We start from the raw sequence: 16,900 nt of genomic DNA, 5'->3' as shown, positions 1-16,900 counted from the left end.
AGATTAGAAAGCATAATATCCAAAGTTTTTCTTTACATTTTGAGGCTACCTTGAACACAGGTAGTAGTGAAATAATAATAAGTGGAGGGTAGTTTCAATTCTCATGTGAGGAGAGGTCACTATGCTCTAGGCATACAGCACCTCTGCTTCCTGTCTTCTCTCTGACAGCACTAGCTTTTGTTTTTTCTCCACTAGAAATAACCTTTCCTATCCCCTATTCCTGAATCTTTACTTAGTGTTAATGGTGGTTTGAAAGAAAATTGTCCCCAGAGGGAGTGGCACTATTAGGAGGTGTGACTTTGTTGGAATTGGTGTGGTCTTGTTGGAAGAAGTATGTCACTGTAGGGGTGAGCTTTGAAGTCTAATATATGCTCAAGCTACACCTAGCACCTCAGACCACTTTCTGTTGCCTCGTTATCAAGATGTAAAACACAAGCCGGGCAGTGGTGGCGCACACCTTTAATCCCAGCACTCAGGATGGAGAGGCAAGTGGATCTCTGTGAGTTCCAGGCTAGCCTGGACCAGAGAGAGTTCCAGGAAAGGTACCAGAGCTACACAAAGAAACCCTGTCTCGAAAAACAAAAAAGAAAAAAAAAAGTAAAACTCTCAGCTCCTTCTTCAGCACCACATCTGCCAACATGCTGCCCTGCTGCCCACCATGATGATAATGGACTAAACTTAAATAAAACTGTAAGCTGCCACCCCAATTAAATGTTTTGCTTTATAAGAGTTGCAGTCATGGTGACTCTTCACAGCAATAAAAACCCTAATTAAGACAATGTTCTTGGAACTTATTCATAAACTTTCCTCATTTTACAAAACTCACCTTTCTCATTATATGACACACATGTGCCCTGATACCAAGCATGTCACACTATTCTTCTTTTCCTCTCATTCATCCATATCTGCAACTCTAAATTCCAAAGCAAGCTTCTGAAGATGGAAGCATCTATTAGCTTCTCTCATCCCCAAATCAATATTGTTTGTTCATATCTGGGCTGAGAAAATCTACTAAGATAGTGAAAAAAAATGAACAAATGAGTAGACATTGGAATGGGTGAAGAAAAATACTTTACTTTGCTGAATTTAGTATTAAGCCAGCAAACAAGGATACTGTGTACACCAATTGAAAGGCATTATAGAGACGTTGGGGGCTGGAGTGATGGCCTTAGGGTTACACAGTTGAGTAATGTTTTGCAGAGGATGAATTTTTAGTTCTTAGCACTCATGTCAGGCTATTCAAATCCACCTATAACTCCAGATCCAGGAGATGGGATATCATCTTCTGGATTCTACATGCACCTACACAATGTGTGCATACACACACACATATGCACATGCACAGAGGGGGTGAATTCTGTTTCCTTGCTGTAGTAAATAAAGCAGCAATACAAATAGAATTATAACTATCTGTTATGTGCCTCTCAGGGTGCATGCCCATAAGTGAACTGGCTATGTCACTAGGTATTTCTTTTTTTTTTAATCATTTGAGGAATCTCCAAACATATTGTCTTAATTTGTACCCTTACTAATAGTGAATAAGATGTCCTCTCTCTTCAAACCCTCTCCAATATGTGTTGTCAGATTTCTTGATAGTGGCCATTCTGACTGGGGTGAGGTAGTATCTCAAAATAGTTGAAAATATGGTACATACATGACATGTAGTATTATTCAGTTGTAAAGAAAAATAAAGTCATACAATCTGGAGGAAAATTGGTAAACTTAGAATACATAATATTATGCAAGGCCACACAATCTTAGAATGAAAGAAAAAAAGCATGTTCTCCCACAAATGCTGATTCTAGCCATATATATATATATATATATATATATATATATATATATATATGCAAGTTATATGCAAGTACACATGTGGGTATAATATAATACGTGGAAAGCATACCAGGAAGAGGTAAATACTAGAGGATGAAGAGGGACTGAATGCAGGTGGCAGACACTTGGGTATTGAAAGAAGACATAACATTAGATGCTTTTATATTTTTAACTCTGACAAGGATTTATTTTTGGTGTTAGCTAAGTCATAATAATATATTTGATGGTGAATGTGTGAAATCAAAAGTGAAGCTCTGAGCTTCACAATGGATATTCCAAGGGTACAGAAATCCATTGAGATGTATAAACATTGGGTCTATTTAATTCTATATGTGGTTATTTTATTTGCACATTCTTTAGGATAAAGTGTTAATAAATTGAAGAATGATAAAATTAATCTAAAAAAGTTCATTGTTCCAAAATGAATTTAATTGAGAGTATTGTAAGCTACTTCAATAGACCTTAAAAACCTATACTTAGAGGACCATCCTTAAATTCATAACATGAAGAAGAGTCTATTTTCATATCACCTATTTGACATTAAACTCAATCTTAAGCATTTTGTGAAAGAGTATTGTTTATCAAAGAATTAAGACCTGCATATTCAGATATATATTTTCTCTTTCAATGTGTAAGGAAACAACTTAAAAATATACAAACATGAGAGAAATATCAGATTACCCATAACACATGAAAGCTTACCTTAGTAGGTGTCACACATGTGTACCTTTATTATCTATTATTAGTATTTCATATCTACTCTGAAACCTTCTGATCATATAAATTCATACCTTGGACAATAATCTACAGTACTAAATCCTCACTTTTGAAACTGTGGAATTAATTTCATTGATCACCAGTAGGGTGATCTGAGGATGAAGTGGAGACAAGTGATGAATACCCTCTTCCCAGGTGCTTCAGCATCCAGTTGTATATACATCTGCAACGACAACTGGAAAAGAAAGAGGAGGAAATGACAGCAGACGATATGCCGCTAGGATACTCAGACGGCAGAAGGAAGAGAAGGAAGAGAGTGACTGCAGACGTTTCTCTCTGAAGCTGCCGCATAGACAGCATCTGTTTCTGACATTTGCTCATCACTTACAGACGTACAAGCCAAAATTGGAAACACAATTGATATTGATAGTGGCTGGCTGCGGAAGGGGAATTGTGCTACTTGTAACAAATGATGCAGAAATTAAGGGCACTGCCCTGAAAGCATTACCTCATCACCCTCTGCTGGGCTGCACACTGTCTTAACCGAAGAGTGGTCCTTTGGCCTCCAGCATTCAGAGTGTTGCACAAAAGACGGAATGAAAATCATAGATATGTTATTTTCTACTTACAAACATCGTGATCTACCTTGAATTCAAAGGAGAAATATCTAGAAACAACGCACAAATCGACAGACTGTTTAAAAACTAAAATAAATTGTAACTATAAAAAATGAGAGCATTGTACCCACATTGGACGATGTGGTTTAAAGGTGAACCCTCTTGAAGAAAATAATAGCCAAGAAATTAACTTGGCCTTATGCCAGAGTCAATTGGTACAGGGTCAAGGGCCAGATGCTGTTTGGACCCTGAGAATATGGGTCATGTTTGCTGTACAGAAGTAATAATAAACAAGTCCCATGTTTGCTAAAACATGGGGAAAATAAAGTAAACAAGTCATTAAAATACAGTGCTGAATTATATATGTATTGACATGGATATAAAATATACTGAAAGTGAGATGTTACGTCTGAAGGGAAAAATGAAGGATGAAATGGAATATTCTCTAAAGAGATGTCTAGAAAGAAGGCTTTATCAAAAGTACACCCCATCAACTACACTGATTTAACCATTACACATTGTATACATGTATGGAATTACCAAATATTACAATGTTGATCAATTAAAATAATAGTGGAAAGATAAAACATGAAAAATATAAATTAAAATGTCCAAGTCAAAAGAGAAAGAGATTATAAAAGAGAACTTATCAGAGGCAAGGGAAAGCCCAAGAGCAGGGAGAGAAGAGCTAACTTTAGATAATCAGTACCTAGTAAGAGTTTCAAAGAGAACTAGGGCTGGTAAGGTAGCTCAGAGGTTCAAGAAGGATGTTGTCAAGTGTGAATTCCTGAGACTGACCCCTGGTGCCCACAAAATGGATGAAGCAAATCAGCTCTCACAATCTGTCCTCTCCTATTACTTCCTCGTGTGGACCAGTTTTTACAAGTGCCCACCCAATAGAAAAACAAGAAACAAACAAACAAATAAATAAATATTGTAAAGGGGGGATTAATTTATAGTATGTTACTTATTGCACAGCAGATGACTATAGATAAATACATAATTATGTATAGGTTCAAGAAACTGCAAGAAAAGATTTTGTACCTTTTTACCACAAATAAATGATAAAGTTTCAAGGTGATAAATATATTTAACATGAATACTATAAAATGTATACATGTATTGAAATATCATATGCTATTAATTTTAGTATCAAATAATTATGTTGATTGAAGTATTGATAAATTTACATATTACAGCAGTATCAATGATGTAATTATGTATAAAACAGGCTAACAGCTAATAGATTTTGTTGATCAACATGCACATTTTAAAATATTTTTAACAATTTAGTTGCATGTATGTGAGTGTGTGCACATGCATGAGAATGTCTGCAGGAGACCTGAAGAAGAGGGCAGATCCAACGGAGCTGGGGCTACAGAGGGTATGTGGGTGTTGGAACCAAATCTAGGTCCTCTGGAAAAGCAGCAAGAGCTTTAAACCTCTGGTCTCTACTGTCCCTAGATGCACACATTTTTTCAATTTCCATCCCTTGTTTATTGTTCCCCAAGAGCATGATGAGGAATAGATTTATGGCTGTCGATATTCATAACTTCTTCCTGATTTTATGTGAACAAAATTAAGTGCTTCTCAGGAATGTACATTTTCCTTGTAGTGTTTTTGTTTGTTTGTTTGTTTTTGTTTTTGTTTTAAACAATTGAAGGATAATTCATTTGATCCTTTATACGCTGGAAATTTTTATAAATAGCTTTTGTCAAATTAACACAGTTGTGTGAATACTGACATTAATTAGTACAGTTATTTATTATATCACTGATATCTTGGAAATGAGTGTTACATCAGAACTATCTGAATTATTTTGGTTGATGTACCAGGTGTTTTTTTTTTTTTTTTTCAAAGTATTTCCTGTTAGGTACTGGAGGAATGGCTCAACATGTAGAATACTTACCACGTGGGCATGAGGACCTGAGTCCCAGTGTTCAGATCCCACATAGAACATCAAGATGGCAGCACAGGCTTGTAATCCCAGTCCCAGGGAGGCCAAGACTGGAGAGCCACCTTGACCGCAACAGTGAGCTCCGGTTTAGTTAAGAGACTCTGTGACAGTGAGCGCCAGTTTAGTTAAGAGACCCTGTGACAGTGAGCGCCAGTTTAGTTAAGAGACCCTGTGACAGTGAGCGCCAGTTTAGTTAAGAGACACCGTGACAGTGAGCGCCAGTTTAGTTAAGAGACCCCATGGTTGCATAAACTCTTGTTTATGCTGCATTTGTTTAACTCTGTAAAGCTGCATAACCGTGCCCGTCTAAAACACCTGATGGTCTAGTAAAGAGCTGAACGGCCAATAGAACGGCAAGAGAAAGGATACGCTGGCTGACAGGCAGAGAGAATACAGAGAAGGAGAGATCTAGGAGTGCAGAAAGGAGGAGGACATCCGGGGCCAGCCTCGGAGTAAAAGTGAAAGTAAGATTATAGAAGAAAAGGAAAAAGCCCAGAGGCAAAAGGTAGATGGGATAATTTTTTTGTTGTTGTTGTTTTGTTTTGTTTTGTTTTTCGAGACAGGGTTTCTCTGTGTAGCTTTGCGCCTTTCCTGGAACTCACTTGGTAGCCCAGACTGGCCTGGAACTCACAGAGATTCACCTGGCTCTGCCTCCCGAGTGCTGGGATTAAAGGCGTGCGCCACCACCGCCCGGCATAAGATGGGATAAATTTAATGTTGAGAAAAGCTGGCAAGAAACAAGCCAAGCTAAGGCTGAATATTTATAGTTATGAATAAGTCTCCATGTGTGATTTATTTGGGAGCTGGGTGGTGGGACCCCCAAAAGAGCAAAAGCAAACAACAACACCCTGTCTCAGGAACTAAGCAGGAAAGTGACTAAGGCAGTATCTGAGGTCAACCTTCCCCCTCCACATGTACTGTGCACACACAGACACATCAACCACACACAAGTATTTTCTCTTAGGAAGACATTTGATGTAAAATGTGATATATATATCAACTTTCTGATGGTACAGATAAAATTTTGTTTATTACAGACTTTGTATGTTTCCCATTTAGGAGAAATTTTTACCTTATCCAAAAAGTTTTCAAAGTATGATTTCTAACTATATCTACCTGTCCTCTCTTAAAATGAATCTACACCAAAACTAAAAAAACATGTTATTCCCATTGTGTTTAACAACATTTAGTATTAAGTTTTGAAAGAACTGAATAAAATACCAAAAAAGTAATAACACTAGCAGTAATAATAGCAATTTAAGTTATGATTAACTTAATATGCAGCTGAAAACATAAATCCTGTCCACTTGAGCAAAATCTCCTAATGCACATGCTTTTGTGATCATCATGAATATTCTGCTTCATCCTTGCTGCCCAAGAAAGAAGCATTTGTATCTTTAAACTATTACCCTGTCTGCATTTTAAAATATCTGAAAATTGATGTTAAAAGTTCAGAAGTTACCAGGTATATTCCTGATTGAAGATAGTACAAATTATTTGCATGAATCCCATATGTGTGCAGTACTATAACTGATGCATTCTCAGGAAGAAATGCTGACCTTTCTTTTCTTTTCTTTCATTTTCTTTCCCCTTCTTCCTCTTTTACTTTTATTTTTTGTATGGTTTTTCACGACAAGGTTTTGCTGTGGGATGTTTTTCTGTATGCTGTGAATATGTGTTACTCCCATTGGCTAATAAATAAAGCTACATTGGCCTATGGCAGGGCAGGATGGAGCCAGGTGGGAAGATCCAAGAGAGACAGGGAAAGGAGAAAGAAGAAGTAGAGAAGAGATGCCAGCCACCACCAGGAGAAGCAAGATGTGAACGTACCGGTAAGCCACGGCCATGTGGCCACTTATAGACTAGTAGAAATGGGTTAAGTTATAGGAGCTAGCTAGCGAAAAGCCTGAGCCATTAGGCCATAGAGTCTGTAAGTAATGTAAGCCTCTGTGTGTTTACTTGTCCAAGTGGCTGTGGGATGGGCAGGACATAGGAAAACTTCCAGCTACCAGGTTCCTTTGTGTAGCCTTGATCATCCTGGAACTAACTTGTCCACAAGGCTGGTAAATGTTGACTTCTTAAAATACTTGTTTCCATTAATCAAGAAATGGAAATTGAACTTAGTGGATGATCAAAGGAAAAAGGAAGAAGACATGGCATTGGGCAAAGTGTTGGAATCTGGGAAGAGTTTGGAGGGAGGAGTGGTGGTGTGTGAATATGAATGAAGTATATGTTGTGAATATATAAAATTCTCAAATAACAAATAAAAATATAACATTAATGATATTATTATAAATAATATTTATTTGTATCATTATTATAATATAAAAATAAAAATAAATAATATAATCAATAATAATAAACACACAGGAATCTTTAATATTCTACCATTACTTCTTATTTCTGTAGCTTCAGATTCTCTCAAAAAAATGATGATATGCAAATATCGCTGTAAAACCTACTGGAAGTTACAGGTAACAATCACTATATTCATTGCATCATTAAGTAAAGTCCATTTTCTGCACACATAGGAAAGGGGGTCACATATGCTGTTCCTCTGTGTTTCCTCCACAGTTCCATGTTTATCACAAGCAAATGTATCAGAAGCCAGCATCCAACCATCTATTAGATGGCTACAAGCAACCAATCACATCTTGTTAACATAATATAAAATATTTTGTATTTTAGTCAGAAGTGACACTATTTTAATAGTACCACAATTTACTCCAAGCACATTCAGCTTTATGGAATACAGCATTGTAAAAGATGCTAGTGAGTTACCTCTGTTTAGGGGAAATTGACTGAAAAGCAGTTCTCAGCTGTACTTCTCTACAGAAAGTCACCAGGAAACCCAAAGAGTTCAAACACAACCTCATTAAATAAGACAGCAAGTCTAAGTGGCATCCAAAGCTATTAAACAAACCAGATTGGTTCATAATAATAAGAAACATATTTCACATCTGTTGCACAGTGCAGAGCTTTTAACAAGTAATAGACACAATGGGTTGGCAGATAGTTGCTGTTCCCCCTCAGTATATCACTGTCAATGGCAGTGCTGTCTCAAAAGAAGCACTTATCTCATACACTTTATTGCTTGATAGCTTGCTGATTGCTTTTACAAAGCAATAAATTGGTGGTCTGATTCAGCACTGACATTAGGTTATGTTCATTTTCAGTGATTGATGCTTTGAATTAGAACTCTTGTATTCTTTCCTGCTCGGGAATATGAAATTCTAAGCAGCCTTGTCGATGTCAGAAACAAAGCCACATAACCAATGCCAAATAAGCTGTATTTATTCACTTAAATTACCAACAGGCCTTTCTCTTTAATAAAGTGCTCATAATTTATGTTTTAATATCTCTATTTCCAATTAAGTTGACTAATTTTTAAACTTGAAAAAATAAGGGAGCGATATCATTAAATTTACATTTTTTTCAAAGCAGATGAAGACAAGTGTGCAAAATCACAACATATAATTCATTAACAGATTACTTAGCTAATATGAATAATTTAATACCTTCAAGTTCAATAGACAAATGCTATTACTTTTGATTAAGTGGATTGATTACTTGACTTTATAATTTTAAAATAGAAAAAAACTTTGATGATGAAAATCAATGATACAAAAGGAATATATTGCTTCTCTACTTTATATTTTCACCCTTTATCAGAAAATTCAACATAGTACATTAATGTTATCCAAAATTCCATAAAAGAAAAAAACTGGTTCTAAGATTTCAAAAGTATAAGAAAATCAGATAGCAGAAGCATTTCTAACCCTGCAGGTCAAACAAGAAGCATTTGGATATACAATTACTCATTTTCTCAAAACCAGTAATTTCCATCTGAGCATAATTTAATTCCCAGATAACATAAAGAAACATGAGAAGACATCTTGGTCATTACATCTGGTGGGATATATTTTATGACTGGAGCTACAGACAGATTTTCTCCCTAGGAAAATCATCAAGCTCAAACAACCATCACTGCTGAGCTTTAGAAAACCTGCAATCCTGGCTTAAGGCACTTATAGTGGAGCTCCCTCCCCGTGAGTCCCATCGCCATGCACAAATGGAGTATCTTCACCCACGTAGATGTGTGGGGTTCATTTACTTTTATCCTCTTACCTCCTCCTTCATGCATAAAATAAAATCAGGTACTGTCTAGAAACAGGTAAGTATAGTAATGGATGGATTAAAATATTTGGTCTCAGCAAAGGTAAGTCTAGTAAATTGCTGATTTTATTGGGCAGCTAAAAATAATTAAATAAGTAAAAGGCTTATGAGTTGCAAGAAAAGCTATGTTTACAGCATGGTTGCTCTGATGGTTAGAGTTGGGCCATACAGACATGAGCTTTTCAGCAAAAATTTCATTTATTTTAACTTAAATTACAGAAGAAGAATCTACAATAAAAAAAAGCATGGAGACAGATGGCCAGAATAAGAAACTGGAAGACTAAATCCTCAATCATATGCATAAAGCAGCAAAAATGAACTTGAAGTACAGAGAGGCAACAAAACTTCAAAGCCTCTCCCACCTTCCCAAACAATGCCACCAAGTGTTCAAATGCCCAAGTCAATGACAGTCATTTCTCATTCAACCCACCAGATGGAATAAAGAATATTCTCTCACTCCATCTCTCCCCTTCTCTTTCTCTCTCTGTATCTTTGTGTTGTGTTTGCAACTGTGTGCATGCATATTGTGCAGAGTCCAAAAGAGGATGTTGGGTGTGCTGTTCTATCACTCTCAGGATTGCTTCCTTGAGAAAGAGTTTCTCACTAAACCTAGAACTAGGCTGGTAAACAGGAAGTTCCATCAATTCTCTTGTCTCGGCCCTTACAAGCACAGGGTTACAGGAGTATATGACCATACCCAGCTTTTGCAATGGATTCTGGGGATTTGAACTCTGATCTTCATTATTATGCAATGATCACTCTTATCTGGCTAGCTATCTCCTTAGCCCAAGAATATTTCTAATATAGCAGGATCAAATAATATTGTCTTTCAAATAAGACTAAAATTAGCAATGCAGCTCACAGGCAATTGAGATGAACTTTTTACTACACAGATACTGTTCAGTGTTGATTACCTGATAATCAACTATAATGCAGTTACAAGGCTGGAAATTAATGTTCAGACAAGGTGATTTGGCAAAGGTAAAACAAATGTTCAAACAGCTCATATATCTTGTTTTACATGGTTTCTAATGTCAAACTATGGTTTTTTAAAAAATGTATATGCCAGCATATTTTAAGACAAATTCTGAGGAACACAATTTCTGAGAAAAACATAGTATATGTATATTTAAATTTTTATGAAATCATTGGTTTCTATTTATATAATTTACAGAAATTTTTATTTTCATATACGAGTTTGTGGTTTTATCTATAATTGTAAAATTTCAGCTATTTGATAGGGTGATCCATTAGCCAACTATTATTTGTTACTAATTTCTTGTTTTTAATATGTTTTTATTTATTCTTTGAGAACTTTACACATATATTCAATTTGTTTAAATAAAATCTACTCCCCAATCCATTCCCCAACTCCTCCCAAACCACTCCCACCATGTATCTCCCTCCAGTTGGCTCATGAATCCTAGTTATCCACCAGCATTTATTACTTTTTCATTCACTGCTTGAAAAAGTTTTTAACATTAACAAAATCCAGAAGTTTAGCATCACTGCTCTGAACACTGTGGTCTAAAAGGGTCTGTGTATATCAAATGGCTACACATTCCTCAAATGCAAATAATTTAGTAGCTACATATATTACATACATATGCAATATATAATTCTTGTTTTAAAACAAATCCTATTTGTCTTTGTGGTATTCTTTTTCCTAAGCAATGATGGAATGCCCAGAAAACTGCTATGAAAACATTTTCTTTAGATGAAAATATGAATGTGTGTTTAAGAGCCACTGATATACAAAATCTTAAAATATAATAATGAAATATTTTATCATTGATTTAAAAATGTTAATATTTATAGAGTCAGCATGTGTGGGTGGGGGCAATCATGAATCTAGTAAGAGGAGCATCTGACTTTGTGGGTATAGTTTCTGATGTCACCAGGAGAAAAAAAATATCATAGCAAACTCCTTGATCCTCTGGTTCTTATAGACATACAACCCTTTTGCAAAATATTTCCTGAGCCTTGGGTGCAGGAAGATTCTTTAAATGCATCCAATAGGACTAAGCTCCACAACTCTGCACTTGGCTTTGTTGTAGTTTTCTTCAGTACTCTCCATTGTCTGTGAATACAAGGACAGATATTTATAAACATAAATTATGCTGATTTAGTAAATTGGAGTTTCTAGATTCTCCTTCAATAACCACTTCACTGAGTAGTTAGGTAGGTTCCCAGTACTAGGTATAATTTAACTCTTTTTTTTTTTTTTTTTTGATTTTTCGAGGCAGGGTTTCTCTGTGTAGCTTTGCGCCTTTCCTGGAACTCACTTGGTAGCCCAGGCTGGCCTCGAACTCACAGAGATCCGCCTGGCTCTGCCTCCTGAGTGCTGGGATTAAAGGCGTGCGCCACCACCGCCCGGCATAATTTAACTCTTGTTGAGCAGGTCTTAAGTTCAATTAGAGAGCTGTTGGTTACTGCCATTGTGTGTGTGTGTGTTTCTACTGCACCATTCGGGTTACCTTGCATGCTGGTCATTGATGTGGTTCATACGCTGCATATCTGGGTTGGACTGTTAGTTGTCTCCCTCTTTCGGAAACTTGTGTGATTGATGCCTTTTTGGTACCATGAAATCTAGTCCTCAGTTGGAGTTGAGTTTAGTTCCAGCTCAGGTATCTCAACAACATGGCTGACTAAACATGACCTAAACACAGATGACACTGATGGACAGAAAAAACAGGATGAGGAAAAGCCCACAAGTCTGTAACCATATACGAAGAACTATAGGCAACTGAGGTAAACTGAAAGCTGGAGAAAAACAAATCAACTGACTGTCTAGTATAAATCGGTCAGCTGTAAAAACACATATGCAAGTAATACTATACGGATTGAAGATGTTATATTTAGAAATATATTTGTATAAACATATGCATATGTGAATGAAAAAGGAGTCTATGAATTTGAAGGGAGGTGGGCAGAATAAGGAGAGACCTCTGGGAGCATTTGGACAATGGTAAGGAAAGGAGAAGTGTAATTATAATTTCAAAAGAAATAAAAGAGAAGGTGTGACCTTAAGGGAAGGTGGAGGTAGGAAAGAAAGGTGGACTCTGAAGCAGAAGTTGGGACAATATATGTGGGAGTGAGATGGAAGAGGACAATTCAGAAATTCAGGAATTGCTGAATAATAGCAACACGCACACAATGTAACAAAGGCCATGACTATTTTGGCTATCTTAAAAAGTAAGAATAGGAATACATCTTCAAATTGTAGAATCATTTAGCTGTTGAATTGATGAACAATAACTTCTAATGGCTGTAACTGGCTTCAAATTTAATTTTTCCAAAAAATGTCTTTCTGAAATAGCCCAGACGACTTCCCTCTCCATCTCTCTGAGAGAGTTTTCCTATGTAGTCCAGTCTTGCATTGTTATGTAAATAGCGATAGTGCAGGAATGTGCCAACATGTCAGGCAACAATTTTCTGAACATCTTTAACCATTGTGAATGAATAAAATATAATGCATAAGTTAAAGAATGAGAATAACAATAGCAAATGTCCCATCACACCATTATGTACTTATAAATAGCTATATTTCATGTTGAGAAAAAAAGTTTTTCTTAAATTTCCTAAGGTACTCTGAGTTATGACACAATTAGCCAAGAAGAATTTGTAAATAATGTTTCATATTTCACTGTAAAAATCCTGAATGCCTCTGAACACTGTGCTAGGATATTGAAAATGATGGACAAAAAATTAAGTAAGTTGTGACTCCTTTGCAATATTTATTATTAGTAAAGATCTCAAATAGATCTGAAGGAGCACTACTGGTAGGAAATTATCCAAGAAGTAGCAAAGAAATGTTTGGTCTTTACGACAGGCATAAGAGACATTTACCTCTGAGGTTCCATGTGTACTCACGTTACCTATGGTAGTGGGCTGGGATGCATGGATAGTTCACACTTGTGTTACCTATGAAACCAGGCTGGGCTGCATGGAGAGTTCACACTCATTTAATATACATTGATTAGTCCTCCCCATCCCTTCCTCTTTCCTATTTTCTTGGTCCTTTCACTCTTACTATTTTACTCTCCAGTATTAGGAAGCAAACTTCTTTATATTTTGCATGTAAGTGAAAAAAGACTGTGCTGTTATCCCAAAGTCACCAATGGCACACATCTGGAAAGACAGGACAGTGTCTTACTTATCTAATTCCCTCAGCATCTCGAAAAGCACATGTTCAATGAAATTTAGGAGAGAACAAAAGTCAGATCCTCCTGTGTGTGCCTTATTATAGTAGGGGTATATACCTAAACACAAAATTTCAGAGGGGAAACATAAGTAGAAGAAAATTAGTAACTGTTTGACTTTTTTACTCTTTCACAAAAATGTTTTCTATATTCTAGAGCTTGTGAGTATCACTAACATCTCAAACATTGAAGTATAGAATTTTAAAATATATAATTTGAGTTCCAATGTATTAAAGTAAATTACAGCCTTGTGATTGCATATCATTTTCACAGATAAGCTTAATTTTATAGTAAACATCAAACCTAGACATTTGGAAGAAACTTTTTTATGATTAATTTTATCTTTGGAGACTATAATATATTACATCATTACCCCCTTCTTTTTCCTCCTTCCAACCTTAGCATATCATGCTCCTTGCTCTCTTTCAAATCTGTGGACTTTTTTTTTTCATTAATTGTCACTTATTATGAATAGTAACATTATCTGAGGTACAGAAAAAATTAATTTAGCATTAGTAAAGATATGTAAATAGATGGGAAAGATTAAGACATGTGGATGTAGGAAAGGAATGAGGTTTTTGACATAGTAATATTTGTATAAAAAATGGAAGAAAAGGATGGAACTGAGGTACAGCTGCTGCCTGCGTTCAGACTGCCTCAGACTGGGGCTACGTGCCTTCCTGTCACAGCTGATCAATACTCCACAAAATGAAGACTGGTCTGAGAGCAGCTCCCAACACGAATGTGCAAGTTAGGGGTGGCCGTTCATGTTTCTGAATTCTCTTACCACTTCGGCTTCCCTGTGCCACACACCGCAATCAATCTTAACGTTACTTTTGTACGTTTTTCTATCATCTCACCTAGATTGCTGTCTGTAGGAGGGCGTCCTTTGCATTTTTCATCCTTTTCTCCCCTTGGTCCTCAGGCAGACCACTTTGACCAGTGGATTCTTTAGCAGCGCAGGTTGAATAAATGCATGATAAGGAAGCATTGAATAGATGAGAGGATTTGCTCTTGAAACAGTTTGAGTGTTTGAAGAATCTGGGGAGCTTGCTTCAAAGTCTTTAAAGTTGCATGCGATTTGATATGCCTCACCCATGATTCAACCCTCACAGAGATCAAACACTTAATTCCATAAGTCAAGGAAACTATGAAATAGACTGTTTCTGAACGCATTTTAAAACATTGAAGCAACATATCTTAACTAGTGTGCAGGGTGTATGTTTAAATTCATTGCTTTCTACAAAGAAAAATATAATACATAGCAAGGCAGAGAGAGCTTCATGGTAGACTCAAATTCTTTACATCAGTCTTAGTGAGTTTCATGAAAATATAACTGTGTGGCACAATTTTAATAAATTTTATTTTTGGTATATTTTAGTAAATAAGCACATTTATTAAATAAAACACAAATAATGCTTTGGCTTTAAACAAGGACTCCATAATAGTAAAAAATACATATCATAAAAATAATTGCATTATACTGTTAAGTATAATATATATAACAACACAAAGTATAAAAATTTGGTGACTGAGTTACAAATTTATCCAAATTGGTACAGTGTGTGTGTGTGTGTGTGTGTGTGTGTGTGTGTGTCTTTGTGTATTTGTTAGTGGCAACATGTCCTTGAAAATATCCTTTATGAGAGGTTGACAATGAGCCAGGAATCAGGCTGTTTTCTGGATTGTTTCTGCACCTTATATCCTGAGACAGTTTCTCCGTGACCTTAGAGTCTAGATTGTTGGGTCAGTCACAGGGTCCTCACAGCTCTGCCATCTTCTCCAGGCACTGACAGTACAGACACGCACCCCATGACCAGCATCCCCATGACTATGGGAATACAACCTTGGGTCCACAGATGAACGGCAAGCGCTTCAACCACTGAACAGTCCCTCCAGACACTGAACCACTGTCTTAAAATTTAAGAGGAAATATCCAGTTTGTCCTGGTACATGAAAACCCATAAGCCTGATCACACAAAGAAAATTAGAACCATATTGCATCAACAAGCATTTACAGTTAAATTTTATTTGCATTAAGAACTTTTTCTAAAATTTATCTCTTAATTTTAATATGACCTTATTTTACTCAAAAATATTTCTCCTAATTTTTAATTTATCTCTCTTTAAAGTTACAATTCAGGAAAAAAAGTTTTCTTTTTCAAAATGTAGTAATTTTCTTTGTTTTAGTCAATGTCTTTATTGTTTACCTTAATCAATCACATTCAAACACTTTCAAAGACCAAATGTATTATGACTATTTTCCTACTCAGTCTAGTAATGTGTTAGTATTGTAAGTGGTTATGGATAGTCAAGTAGGGAACAGAAAATCATGTAAAGACTGACTATCATGCTCAATGTATCTTCTTTGATTTACAGGCATCATATGACTCTTAGAATAAAGGAGCTGTCTGTCATTAAGGAGACAGAACAATCACGTTTTCATTAGCTGAACAAAAACATATTTTAATACCTTTCTATGTTCTCATGAAAGTATAGGCTCACTATAATTATGTCCATGGGATGAAAGTAGGGTAGTGTAGAAGAATGAAGACATAATGCCCCTTCACATTTGTAGAACTCTGACCTTTCTTATTTTTTTCTTTTCATTTTTGGATGTCTTGAAAACTACATTAACATAAATGAAAATAAGCAAATAGAAGTTATTGGTAATCTGTGCATTGCATTTAGAAAAATTATACAAACACACACATACAACACGCACATATATATATAATTCTGATTTGTTTGTTTGTTTACTACAAAGAGACAGAGAAAGAAAGGCAGTCCCTGTAATTCAGTGGGTGAGGAGTTTGGGAGGGTCTGGGAGGAGGTGGGGTGAGAGTAAACAGTGGTCAGAATATATTTTATGAAAAAAATTTAATTAAAAAGAAAAAACAGAAAAATGAAATACACCATTTTTTAATTTCTTCAAAGATAAGAAATTATTTCAATAAATTTTCTAAGAACTGAAAATGTCTCTAATGCAAATCAATATTCCAGCTCTAATAAGTGTATAAAAGTTACTCATTTCTTGTCTAACCAAAATGCCTTCTTTCTGTTTTACAGGCTACATTACAAATAAAATGAGATTTTTAGATGGAAACACACAAACACCCCAAAAAATCCTTTTTTGTCTCTGCTTTTCATTTTTGATGTCGCAATCTTAAATAAATGAGTAACGTATGCCTAGAGTCTTCTCAGAATGAATTAGTTTTCTAAAATCATTCCCACTGCAAATCCTATGCATCAGTCCATGCTCTGATTTCCTTTGTGATAAGTTGTTTTTCATAAAACATACACATACGTCTTTCTACATATAACCCTTAACATTTTCTCTCCCTTTACTTCTCTGTATATACCTAGAGACACATGCAGGGGCTGAACCTCAACAGGCA

General features: G+C 35.8%; 1 long non-coding RNA gene across 1 annotated transcript in view; it reads left to right on the top strand.

Moving 5' to 3' along the window:
• The window catches only part of LOC131896051 (uncharacterized), a 64,188-nt gene extending 47,492 nt beyond the window's left edge, over positions 1-16,696 (top strand). The window contains exons 2-4 of the long non-coding RNA XR_009375350.1: positions 6,848-6,956; positions 7,534-7,598; positions 16,572-16,696. This is a non-coding gene — a long non-coding RNA (uncharacterized LOC131896051). The remainder of the gene's footprint in view (positions 1-6,847; positions 6,957-7,533; positions 7,599-16,571) is intronic.
• Positions 16,697-16,900: the final 204 nt, after the last annotated feature.

The sequence above is a fragment of the Peromyscus eremicus genome, chromosome 19, assembly GCF_949786415.1.
Source record: "Peromyscus eremicus chromosome 19, PerEre_H2_v1, whole genome shotgun sequence".
In the NCBI taxonomy this organism is placed as follows: domain Eukaryota; kingdom Metazoa; phylum Chordata; class Mammalia; order Rodentia; family Cricetidae; genus Peromyscus; species Peromyscus eremicus.
Note: the sequence above shows the minus strand (reverse complement) of the source record. Positions and strands in the feature narration are given on the sequence as shown.